We start from the raw sequence: 13,467 nt of genomic DNA, 5'->3' as shown, positions 1-13,467 counted from the left end.
AGGTAATGACTGTGTGTGTGTTTTGAATTGAATTGAACACACCAAAAAAAGACATATGGATGTTAGGTACAAAATTGACTTTCATCAACTTTTTTTTTACTCTTAGGTTTATCTTATACTTATCTATCTATAGCAATAAAATCACAAATCCCGTCCCATCACCTGAAGTAGAATGAGGTGCCATGGCATTCTGTAAAGCAACTGGATATTGGGGAGAAAAAAAACAACCCCGTAGGAGGATCCTGTGTTCAGACCTGATATTTGCTAGACATTTGGTCATGAAAAGATCACTTAATGTCAATTTTCTCAATTTACTCATCTGTAAAATGGGAATGAAACTCCTTACATTATCTAACCTGTAGGCTATTGTGAGAAAAGTATTTTATAAATCACAAATTAATACATAGATGTAGGTTATTATTATCAAGGACTTTAACATCACTAGAGGATTTTGATTAGAAGCTGAATGAAAAGGTACCAGGGATATTGTTAGAGATAAACTCCTAGGGAAGGTTTAAGGGTTTGGTAAGGCAGAAAGTGGAATGTTAGCTGAGACTTGAAGGAAACCAGGAATGTTATGAAACAGATGAGGAGGCTGAGCTCCTGGCATGGAGGACAGCCAGTGAAAATGCATGGATTCATGAGATAAAGTGCCATATGTGAGGAAAAGCAGGCAGGCCAGTGTCACTGGATCAGAAAGTAGGTGGAGGAGGGCAGGAAGGGGCAGGTTGTGAAGAGCTTTGAAAACCAAGCAGAAGATTTTATATTTCATCTGGCAGCCACTGTTGTTTACAGAATGAGATGTGGTGGTATATGTGGGGAGAGAGACGTGGTCAGATTTGCATTTTAGGAAGATCGGTTTGACAGCTCAGTGGAGGATGGACTGGAATAGGGAGAAACTTGTGGCAGGGAGATCAACCAGAAGGATATAGCAATAGTTCAGGCATGAGGTGATGGGGGCCTGTACTAGGATGGTAACAGTGTCAGAGGAGAGAAGAGTGCACATATGATAGATGTTAAGAAAGTAGACATTACAGGATTTGTCAACTGACTAGATGGACAGGGGTAGGAATGAGGAGTCAAGGGTGACACCTAGGTGGTGAGCCCAGGAGATTGGGAAGATTGTGGTACACAACATTAATATTGAAGAAGCGATTTTTGGATGGAAAGAATGGATTTAATTTTGGACATGTTGAGTTTAATATGTCTATGAGACATCTAAATCAAGATGTCCAATATGTTAGAGATATAAGACCAGAGGTCAGCAGAGATGGACTAACAAATCTAAAAATTATTAGCATAGACATGGTAGTTGAATCCATGGGAGCTGATGAGATTCCCAAGTACTCTTCCCACCCCCACACCAATCTCCACTTCCTTTCAGTCCATCTGAACTGCTTATGTTACTTGGATAAAATTGGTGTCACTAATTCTATTCCTTTGGTGAGACAGACTACTATCAGGCCTTGCCATCTACAACAGCCAGTGTCCTAGAGACCTGCAGGCCTTCCTATCTGCCTTGCCTTTATACCCTCTAGATCCATGAACACTGCCATTTGACTTACTCATGCAACCAAAGGACCTTTGGGCTTTTCCATTTACCCCACTATTATAACCTTAGGACTTCTGGGCTTTTCTGTGTACCCTGAAAATGAATTTTCTTTTATGTATAGTGTACCTCAGTTGGAATGTGAGTCCTTGGAAAAAAGGAACTGTTTCACTTAAAAAAATATACTCAATACTTAGCATAATTTTTGGCACATAGAGTTAAATAAATACTTTTTTCATTCATTCATTAATTCAATCATTCATTATCTTGAAAGAAGGTTCAAATAGATTACTGAGTTACAAGACCCTTCCAGCAGAGCAGAGTAGAGGAACCAGGATTGTGAACTACCAGCAAAGTTTGAAAAGTGGAACGGTAGACAGACCCTGAGGACTCTGAAGGTTTGCTTGACTATGGACTTGAAACAAAGGCTCAGTTCTCAAGAAATAATGAACTTTACAGTAAGAAGTAGGGGTACTAGGATGGAGACAAGTGGAAAACTCCCTGTAATTGATCCAAATGGATTTTATAGGCATGGGTTCAGTCTTCATCAACAAGGCCTTATAGAAATGATCTAAAAATAAATTAGAGGGATTTGAATGTTCAAAGAGCAGTGACAAAGGGAAAAGAAGAAAGTTAACTAAAGAATACAATCACCTTGTGGTGTTTTCTTCTTTAGGGGTTGGGTATGGATCGACCCCTGTGAATTTTAGTGGTCTCATGATCTCAGCCATCACCTGGGAGTGAGTGAATATAAAATAAGATGTGAAAACTAGCTAGACTGCAAAACAGGGGAAAGGGAGATTTAAAAGAGTGGGAAGCATGAATTTCTAGCTGAAGAGGGGGAAAGGAGTTCCTGGCTCAAACTTTGAAAAAGAGGGACTAGAACAGAAAAGACAAACAATTATGAGATAGCCTAGGAGTAAAAAATATGTTGACACAAGCCAGTTTTGTACCTAATATCAGTATATCTTTTTTGGGGGGGGTATATTTAATTTAATTTAATTTTTTTCTTGGTAAACACTTGCCTGATTGTAGACTAGTTAAACACATACACGCACACACAAACTCAGTTTTTAAACTTTGTTGTGTCTTCAATGCTTGATCAGAAAAAAGTTTAGGAAAAACACTTCTTTCCACCATTAGGAAGGTCAGAAAGAAGTTACTGGTACTCTTTGGTTGATCCTGACCCTATGAGAGTATGGTCCTAGGCACATCCAGTAACAAACCACCTCACCATTAAGTGGATAGGTCTATGAAGCCAGATTAAGATAGGATCTCTTGGCCACCTAATGGGTTGTGAGCTTTCATAAGGGCCATGCAGAATAAATCTAATCTTTCTTCCGTAGTAACTTTGTCTCCTCAAGTCTCTAGGTCTATGATCTCACTCTCACCTGATTTTCCTCCTACCTCTCTAACTATTCCTACTAAGTCTCCTTTGAGGGTTCTTCAACCATATTATGCCTCCTAATTGTGGTTATACCCCAAGGATCAGTTCTGGGTGTTCCTTTCTCCTTCCTTTACATTCTTAGTTATTTCATCAGTTCCTGTGGGTTCATTGTCATCTTTATGTCTCTGATTCAGAGATCTATATATCCAGCCACCTTTTCTCTCCTGAGCTCTAGTCCCATATCAGCAACTACCTATTGACCAATTCAAACTGAATGTGTCACAAACATCTCAAACACCTCATATCTAAAATATAACTGATTATATTTTCTCAAGTCACTGATCTTCTGAACTTCCCTATTTTTGTAAAAGTATTACTAGTCTGTTAGTCTCAAAAGCTTGCAACCTGTATGTATCTTTGAATCTTTTTTCTTTTTCATCCCAAATATCAATTCATCGCCAAACTTTGCAGTTTCTACCCCTACCACATTGTTCACATTTATCCACTTCTCAGGGCTCACATAGGTACCACCTTAACTTAGATGTTCATGATCAGATGGTGAGATCTCACCTGGATTACTGTAAAGGCCTCCTAATCGGTTTTGTTGCCATAAATCTCTCCCTAGTCAAATTCACCTTTCACACAGTGCAGTAAGGGAATTATGGTATAACGAGGCCTGAAAGCTAGGCTAGGAACCACATTACACTTTAATCCGCTTCACTCCATGGTCTGGTCAAACTGGCTATGTTGCTATTACTCATACGTGGGACTCTATCTCCATGCCCTTCTGCTGGCTATCCTGTATTCTTAGAATCCCCTCCATCCTTACACTTGCCTCAGAGAATCTCTTAATTCTTTCAAGATTGAACTCAAGGCCTCCTTCTCCCCAAAAACAAACCTTGTATTTACTTTGCATTTTTTCTGTATATATCTATCTAATGACTCCCCAGAAGAGATAAAGAATGGCCTGGACTTGCATAGACTTTTGGATTTTGTAGTTCCTTTTGCTTCTGTGACAAGAAAATTCATATTGTTTGTAATGAGGCAGAATGAAAGAGAAGGTGACAGAAAAAAATGAGAGGCAGGAGGAGCTAGGGCTTTAGTCAGCTCATACATATCAGCAACACCATTGAATATCACAGTAGTGGTGGCAACATCAGTAATTCCCTTCCTCAAACCCATACCTTCTCCTGGGATGCTGGGGAGGTAAAAACTAAAGGGACAAGCAGAATTTTGTAAGGTTTTTTTTTCAAATTGTGGGTGCTCACTCAGGTAGCTGCAGCGCAGAGGGGAAAAATAGGGAAGAATTGATGGTGCTTATCTCCTTTTGCCCCTTGACACTGGCATCCGTTTGTGAGCATGTTCTTTTTTTTCTATTAAAGATTATATTAGCCTGACAATCTTGTTTTTCACAAACCCCTGTGGTTAACCCTGCTTTATTTTTTTTTAACTTGTGTCCTGGCTCTGGGAGGTTACACAGGAAGGAATGAACTCTCCCAGGGCAGGGCCTGAATTGAAAACCCCAGCTCATTGTTAAAGAGTTTTCTCTCTAATGTGGGACATAAGCATGAACTCTTAATTTCACAACTATTGCCCCAAGGGCAGGGTTATTAAGAAGGTTGGTCTTTAAATCTGTCACATCAGAAAATGAATCTAATGTCGAGATGTCCATAGGTACATGTTTGTCAACGTGTCTCCCCTTAAGCTTATTGAAGGTAGGAGTAGTTTCATTTCTGTTTTTGTATTTCATTTTCCCTGGCACATAATAGGTGCAGAATAAATGCTTGTTGCTTATTTGATTGCTATGAAGATCATATGAACTAATGAATGCAAAGGTACTTGTAAAACCTCAGTATTACCAGCTTTATCTTGGGGCACCTGAAGACTTGAATTCAAATCCAGTCTCAGACACTTATTAGCTGTGTGACCCTGGGCAAATCACTTAATCCTGTTTGCCTTAGTTCCTTGTCTGTAAAATGGACTGGAGAAGAAAGTGGTAAACCACTTGTATCAGGAGTGCCGAGTTTATAATCTCAAAGAGGATCATAAACATGTCTGAAAGGTTCGGAACCGCCGGATATAAGAAACTCTCAAAGTAGAAGGCAGAAGAATCAAAACATTTATTTAGGCTCCACAGTAACCAACCCATGAACCAGCAGCCCCATTTTGATATGTTGATCATAATCTTCCAGGCCCAATAAGTACGCCTTGCAAGAGTAACCAGGAGGCTACAGAGAAGCATGATTGCGTAAAGCAAAATCATGCTTCCCCCTCGATGGTAATAAGATTACCCACTGGCCTGAAGTCTTTGTTCAGCTTCCTCCCGTAGATCAGCTCTGCTACTGGCAGCTCCTGCCTCAGCTGTGTCTGTGGCTGAAACTGACGTAACTGTCGTAACTGCCTCTGTAACTGCCTCTGGCTCCAACTGTCGCTGTAACTGTCGCTGTAATGGCCTGAAGTCTTTGTTCAGCTTTCTCCCGTAGGTTAGCTCTGCTACTGGCAGCTCCTGCTTCAGCTGTGTCTGTCGCTGTGGCTGTAACTGACGTAACTGTCGTAACTGCCTCTGTAACTGTCGTTGTAACTGTCGCTGGCTCCAACCGGAAAAGGAAGAGAGGAATCTTCAAGCTGTCCTCTCCCCTCTTATAGGGTCTCTGACATCATCAAGCTCCGCCCGAATGACCAGGGCCGATTGGTTCCTGAGTTGGCCCCTCCCCCTAGCATAGACATTAACACCTCCCCTCAGCCAGCCCCATGACTCATCACACAGGAAGTTGTCTGCTTCCCGGCATGCTCCCCGGGCCTCCTGCCCCGGAAGAGCAAGCCACAGTGTCCAGAGGCTCAATGAGGTAAGCTGAGTCATTCAAAGAAAACAAAAGCCATTCTGGTTACACCACTCCAGCATCTCTGGCAAGAAAACCCCAAATGGGATCACGAAGAGCTAGACATGACCAAAACAAGTCAACAGCAACAACAAAATAACACGTAAATATAGACTGTGTTTTTTTAAATTATTATTATTATCTACTGTTTTCATTATGTTATGGTAAACTTCTTTTTAAGTCGATGGGCATATAGTATAGTAGACCTGTATACCTCAGTCAATAGGTGTGCCTTTTGTTGAAAGATCTAGTTTTCCCTTAGCATACACGGTGTTGACACTGAGACAGCCCATCAAAAGATGCTGAATGTGAACATTCCAAAGACTCAAACAGTTTCAATTTTATTCTGTTAAAGAGACATCTTGTCTCTCAGCAATGCTCTGTGTTCAGACAGCCACCCACATGTAAAACATACTTTGCATGTGAATCATTCACTGCAACAGCAGAAATCCCTAGATTTCTAGAAGAAATAGTATTTATATAAAAGTTGTTCTTAAAATGTGAGTAGAGGGCAGTTTTGTATATATTCGATTTAGCTGTGTATGAAAACTCATAATCCTTCTGTTGTAATATCTAATGGCATGCTCAGAGCACTGAGAAAGTGGGTTTAAATTAAATTGCTGTGGCATCTGACTGAAAAGAGAAATGTAGATTATTTCAGATATTCTTGCATAGGAATTTCAGGGCTTGGGAGTCACAGGGGATCTTAGAGATCATACAACAGCCTCAGAACCCAGTGGATTTAGCCTACCAGCCATTAAGGAAATCTAACTCTGATACTATAAGAAAGTAGTTTGTTTATGAATATCTGAGCATCTTAAGTTTGTGAAGAACATACTATCCAGAAAACACACAGAGAAAAACAGGTTCATGGACTCTATTTGGATACATAAAATCAGAGGATTGAGTTGCACAATATTTTCCAAGTTGTAGTACAAGTTGATAATTGTATATAAATCACTCAATCAACTAACATTTAGTAATCTCCTACTATGTGCCTGGAAATAAAATTACAACAATGAAAAAAATCCTGCCCATAAGGTGCTTACATTCACCTTAATGAAATACAAGCTTAATTCATTAATATAGTAATATATTAACATCTGAATTAATAATAATAATGGCTAACATTTCTATACCACTTAATATGTGCCAGGCACTGTGCTAAGCCTTTACAATTATTATCTCCTTTGATCCTCATGACAACCTTTGGCGCATAGGTGCTATTATTATCCCTATTTTACAGAAGGGGAAACTGAGGCAAAGAGAGGTTAAATGATTTGCCATGGGTCATGTAGCTAATAAATGTCTGAATCCAGATTTGAACTCTAGTCTTCCTGGCTTCAGCCAGAACTCTATCCACTGCACCACCTAGCTGTATCAGGATTAAGTTAGTGATTCTGACATGATCAGCTTTTTTGGAATCAAACAGAATAGTAACCTAGGCCTGACCTTTTTTCTCCCTTTAAATTTTGTTGGGCCTTTGGTTTACTAAAGAAGCTGCAAGTTAAGATTTAAAAAATGTAGAATCATAGAGATCAGTGGATATTATTGGCACCTAATCTAGAAGTGACCTTACTTTAAAAAAAAATTTAAAAAGGATAGAGCCATTATTTTGTTTGGGCCCACTTCCCATGAAACTGGGAAACTGTACAAGCTATTTTCTTCCTACAGGTTGGTTAATGGGCTTCCACATTAATTAATCACTTCCCTGCTTCCAAGTGTAATTGATTATATAATTGATAACTGATGCTCTCCTTTTTTTCAAAAGGCTAGATAATAAAAATGACTGTTATTGGATCAAATTTTGAATTGCAGATGGATCCAAATGAAACTATAACAGAAACCTAGAGGCCATCTTAGACCATTCTTTTCACCTGGAATGTACATGTAACAATATATTGCACATACTCTTTTAGTTCTAATTCAAAATACACATTTAAGATGGAGGATATACATATGTTTCACTTGCTATATACTTTGCTGTTTATTCTGTAGAACACATTTCAAAACAACATGACTAAAGGGCATTTCTCGTTGTATAAACTTCAAAAATAGCAAAAACAAAAATTAAAAAACCCCAAAATCCTGCTCGAAAAAATGTCAGAAACACTATAAAATAAAACTTCCTGTCTTCAGCATGATTGGATAATGGGCAATTTTTGACAGGCCATTTTTAAGATGGCTGACTGCTTAACCCTTTATACTCCAAACCCACAGAATTTTAGCTCTGTGAGTATATATTTAATAGAAATATCCCCAAATATACTATATACTTTCCTATGTTCTGAATCATTAACTAGTGTGTGTAGTATAGCTCTTTTTTGGATAAATCAGTCATTATAAATATTTCAATTTTGTCTTTTTTCTTATTTGTCATTAAAAAATATTCCTTTCAATTGTCTTAACACTCCTAGGAGAGGCCAGATGTTTGTAGACTGTTAACCAATATGAAAGCTTCTTTTATTCTTACCAGTGAACTATTGACTAGTTGTAGCATCAGGGGATCATAGATAGAAGGGACCTAAGAGATCATCTTATTCTCTCTCTTCATTTTGTATTTGAGCAAACAAAGGAACAAAAAGGTGAAATGAAGTACCTGAGGTAGCACAAGTAAGTGAGTGAAGCAGGACTTGAACCTGGATCCTCTGGCTATGAATCTAGGACTATTTCTACAGAAACATGCACCTACTGGAGCAGGGTAGACACAACCTTTGTTTCACTCATCTCAGCTGTTTTTATAGCTGCTTAGCATTCAGAAGCTGCTTCACTGTTGTTTGCTTCTTTTTTTTATTTTTTTGTGTGTATTTATTTCTGCATCCTAAGCCAGATGCTCAAGAGTTTCAAAAGGATGATCTTCAGAGAAGTGAGATTTTACTGTGTAAGATTAATGAAAGATACAGATAATCATTGCCAGGAGACTAAGAGGAGGCACAGATGACTTTGGGCTGGGGAAATTTTCGTAAAGTATGTAGAAATTGATCTGGGTCTTGAAGGGAAGTTGAGGCAGTATGATGTAGGGAGAAGAGCACTCATTTGGACACGAGACCTGGGTTCAAGTCTAACTCTAAACCTTACTAACTACATGATTGTGGACAAGTCTCTGAGTCCTAGTTTCTTTGTATACTAAAACATAATATTAAATTGGAATAATTTTATAGCAATATTGTGAGAAAAGCTCTTTGTAAAGGACAAAATGCTCTGCCTTTGTGAGCTCTTATCCAAGATAATAAGACTGGGTATGGTAGGGTAAATGGAAAAGAGGCAGAACACGTTCTAAGGCTGAAGAATACACTAAGTAGTAGACTGTTGGGGAACCATACACCAGACAAAATACAACTCAAGTGTTCAACCCAAATTAGTGATTTGCTTTCATAATAGGATGGATCTTTAGAATTCTCTGATTCTGTAAAATTGGAGAGATTTCAATGATTTCAGGAACTTATAAATGAATTGTGCAGACAACAGAAAAAAACAGAAAAAGAAATGAAACTCTCAGAAAAGTGAATATGCAGTTTAAGTTCAAAAACAGCAATTTAATAAGTGGTTGTGGCACGGACACCTTTACAAAAGACCTGAGCAAAGAGATAGGGACATAATGTGCCATATGTTTTCAGACATGGTCACTATAAAAGTTGTTTTTGCTTAACTGCTTTTCCTTAAAATAGAGGGTTTAGTTCATGGTAGTATCTTTTAAAGTTTTTTTTTAACAGTCATTTTTTGAATTACTGTGATTACTTAAATGAAAATGATAGCGATTTGTAGCATTTTTTATCATCTTAAAATGAAAAAAAAATAATGCCCAGGTGCTTGCTTGGCAGCACATATACTAAAATTAGAATGATACAGAGAAAATTAACATGAGCCCTGTGCAAGGATGACATGCAAATTCGTGAAACATTCTATATTTAAAAAAATAATCATGCCTAGGTTTTCACTTGTTTCAGATTCCTTATGACCCCATTTGGGGTTTTATTGGAAAAAATACTGGAGTGGTTTACCATTTCCTTTTCCAGCTCATTTTGTACGTTAAGAAACTGAGGCAAGTGAGTTGCCCTGGGTCACACAGCTAGTGTGTGGATCAGATTTGAACTCAGAAAGATGAGTCTTCCTGACCCTAACCCACTATCTGCTGCATCACCTAGCTACCTTGTAATGCCTAGGAGGTTGGCATTTAAAGTACCACAGGGAGGAAGTTATAAAAAGTTACTGCTACCTGTATCCAAATACCCAAAGAATTGCCATCAGGATAACTGTTCTCTTTGTACATTTGACTCTTTGCTACCTTTTCCACCTTAAAATAATTTTCATTACCTAAGTCTAGATAACATCCTAAGAATTCTGGCTAAGATATGATGTGTAAGCATAATATTTATCTTTTAATGTTTTTTACTATCAGTGACTTTGACTTACTACAAATAATCCTTAAATGAAAATAATAACATTTTGTAGTATTTTTCTCCTCCTAAAGCATTTTATAGTTTACAAGGCATTCCCCTCAAAGATGCATCTGTGGTAAATAGTGCATGTATATTGTCTCCATTTTAGACATGAGGAAATTGAGACTCAATGAAAAAAGCGATGAAAAAGCTCCCATACTTTCAGCCCACAAAACAACTAAACGTGGAGGCCTTAAAAATGTATAACAATCCTAAATATCTTCCAAAACAATTCTACTTTTCAATTTATGCTGTGCTTCTATTAAGTACAGTTACCTACCTTAGTAGTAGTAGTACTGAACAGTGATTTAATTTCTATTTCTTATCCTATATTTTGAGAGTCACCATGTCAGAGTGGATAGAAAGCTGACTTCTGGAGTCAAGAAAACTGGAGTTCAGGCTGTTTCTCTGGCATTTACTGATATTGTGATGCTGGGTAAGTCACTTAACCTCAGTGTCTCAGGCAACTTTCTAAGATGTTAAGTCACAGAAAAGATCCAAAGCTGCCTTGGCAGGGCCTATTTCCTAAATAGGAGCTACAAGCAACAATGAAATAACGAGTCCTATCCAAAATATTGAGAAAAACAGATCATACAATTTGAAGTTGGGAATAACTTACAGAGATAATCTAATCAAACTACTTTTGTTTATACAGACGAGGAAATTGAGGCTCAAGGAGCTTAAGTGAGTTACCCCAAGTCACAAAGGTGGTAATGGCAGGGACAGGATTTAAGGTCAGGTGCCCTGCCTCAAATTCTAGTGCTCAGGAAAGGAACATGTACCGGGCTGCTATATGCTATAACCCATTTCATATCCATAGACTTATTGAGCTCCCAGAGAAAGGAACTAAATTTGAATGAAGTCTACATGTATAATGCCCAGTGCAATTGACTGGGGTTGTGAAAGGGGGAGTTAAATGTTTCTGAATGGCTTATGATGGTAACGTTGATGTTAAATTCTAGTTTGGTACCAATGATCAGATCTTTGCTTTCTTTTCACTGATAACTGTTTCTGCAGAAAGTTTTACAAGTTGTGATACTGGCAATTTGAGAGGTGACCCCCGGAACAAGGAGAAAATGAAGGCTTATAATGTGAAAACTTTACCAATTCCCAATATAAAACTCAACAATATGGGCATATGGGTTATATAAGTCAGACTTGCCCCTAGGCAGGTCTTAATTTATGTGGCTGGCACCTCTGTGGAAGAAAACCAAGCTCTGACAGCATTACAAGGGTAATATTTTTACAAGGACAGACTACTCTTGCACACTTTCTCTAATGTATTAGGCACAACACAGTTATCCTTCAGCTCCAGGCATGCATATCTCCTTCTGCCACCTATTTTTACTCATGGGCAAACATTTATTCTAGCTAGCGGAAGGAAAGTGACACTCAACATTTATATCTGAGTTTCACCATGTCCCCACTCACAGCTTCCCAAGACACTCAGGCAGAATGTGCTCTTGTCCCACATATGTCTTTGAAAGGCTTTTCCTTCCTTGAATGCCCTAGAGGAACTGGGGAAGTTGAGTAACATCTGCATTAGCAGCGCTGTCTGTTGGGAACTGAGATTGATTTTACTTATTTTCAATTGCTGGACACTCGGCAGTAGGGGCAGAGCAGTGCTGCTCGTAATCAAGAGACATTTAAGTAGTTGCTTTAAGGAGTTTACCAGACCTTGTAACATTTGGTGATTGAATGTTCAAAAACCATCCTGGCTTCTTAAAGTACTGTCCATTGGACCTAGCAAAGGTTGTTTTTCATCAATGATTTGTCCTTTAAGAAAATGAAAAGTCAGACTCAACAGATCTGAGATCCAGAAGTAGGACCTCAGTGGCCCTCTGGTTTAACCCTTATTTTACGGATGAGAAACAGTTTCATAGAGTTTCAATTACTTGCCTGAAGTAGACGAGCATGAAGCATAGAGGACAGACAGTGGTGAGCTCCTCCAAAGGTAGAAACCTCACAACTTCCCCCATGGCTCGCTTCTTCTGGACTTCATCAGTATCTCTAGAATCTTAGCGACCAGCAAGATCACATCAACACTGAAACACATCTCCTCACAGTAGCCTGAGTCCCTGCCCCACCCTACACCTTTCAGCTTCTTTTTGTGTGTTGTCTTCCCACATTAGATTGTGGGCTCCTTAAGGGCAGAGGTTGCCTTTTCCCTTTCTTTTTATCCTCAGCGTTTAGCGCTGTGCCTGGCTCTTAGTAGGATTAATAAATGCTTTTTGATTGACTGGTCAGTCAAAATGGGCTTATTTCTCTCCTTTCCTGTTCCACAGTGGATAGTATTATGGCCGCTGGCCAGGAGAATGAACCCTTCATACTCTCTCTCAGGGGGATATCCATGTGAGAGAATTGGGTTGAAACTATTACCACTCCTTAAAACTCTGGATTTGACAGTAGAATCATGCAACTCTTAGATAAAAGCCCTTTCAATGGTTTCAAGCATCAGGGAGCAGATTTCCTCCCCTGTTTTTCTCTGAGGCAATTCTTAGGAAGTCAGCAGTAGGATTAAGTACAACATTCTAATAATCTCACTTTCTAACACCTCAACACATGAAGAGTGCTTTTATGTTTCATGGGAGTGACCCAGCAAATCAGAAAGAAGCTCTGAAATTCTTTTAAAGTTGGAAACAAGAGTTAGGTTTTGTGCCTCCTTTTTTGAATCCCTCACTTTGGGGAATTGGCTATTTTATACAGTTAACATGGTGAGCATTAACATGCCTTTGACATAGGGGCAACTAGGTGGTACAGCAGACAAAGTATTGGACTTAGAGCTAAGAGTTCAAATTCAGACAATTGCTAGCTGTGGAACCCTTGGCAAGTCCCTCGTCCCCACTTAGATTTAGTTTTCTCATCAGAAAAGTGGAGATAGTAATAGCACCTACCTTACAGGGTTGTTATAAAGACTAAATGAATTAATATAAAGTGAGTAACGAGCCTGAGAGAACTATACAAGTCTTAGCTTCCATTAACACATGCCAGTGAGCATGAAACCTACATAAAAGGCTAGAGGATAAAGAAGCAAAAGTCCTGTCCACTGACCTATTGGAACAACGATTAGGGCAACATATACATAGCCCAGATATAGCTCCAACAATTACTTTGGTCATCACCAAGTCAACCTTGCTCTGAACTACAATGACTCGGGAACACAGGACCTCTGCTACAGTTAGACTTTTTAGAACCAAAAGGGCTCAGAAGATA

At 38.8% G+C, this 13,467-nt stretch overlaps 1 non-coding gene across 1 annotated transcript; it reads left to right on the top strand.

Annotated features, from left to right (window-relative positions):
- Positions 1 to 9,621: 9,621 nt before the first annotated feature.
- LOC118845116 lies at positions 9,622 to 9,727 on the top strand. Its single transcript, XR_005010000.1, has one exon. It is a non-coding gene; the product is annotated as a U6 spliceosomal RNA (small nuclear RNA).
- The last annotated feature ends 3,740 nt before the right edge of the window (positions 9,728 to 13,467 follow it).

This window comes from Trichosurus vulpecula, chromosome 3 (assembly GCF_011100635.1).
Source record: "Trichosurus vulpecula isolate mTriVul1 chromosome 3, mTriVul1.pri, whole genome shotgun sequence".
Taxonomy (NCBI): domain Eukaryota; kingdom Metazoa; phylum Chordata; class Mammalia; order Diprotodontia; family Phalangeridae; genus Trichosurus; species Trichosurus vulpecula.
This window is presented reverse-complemented; position numbering and strand designations above follow the sequence as displayed.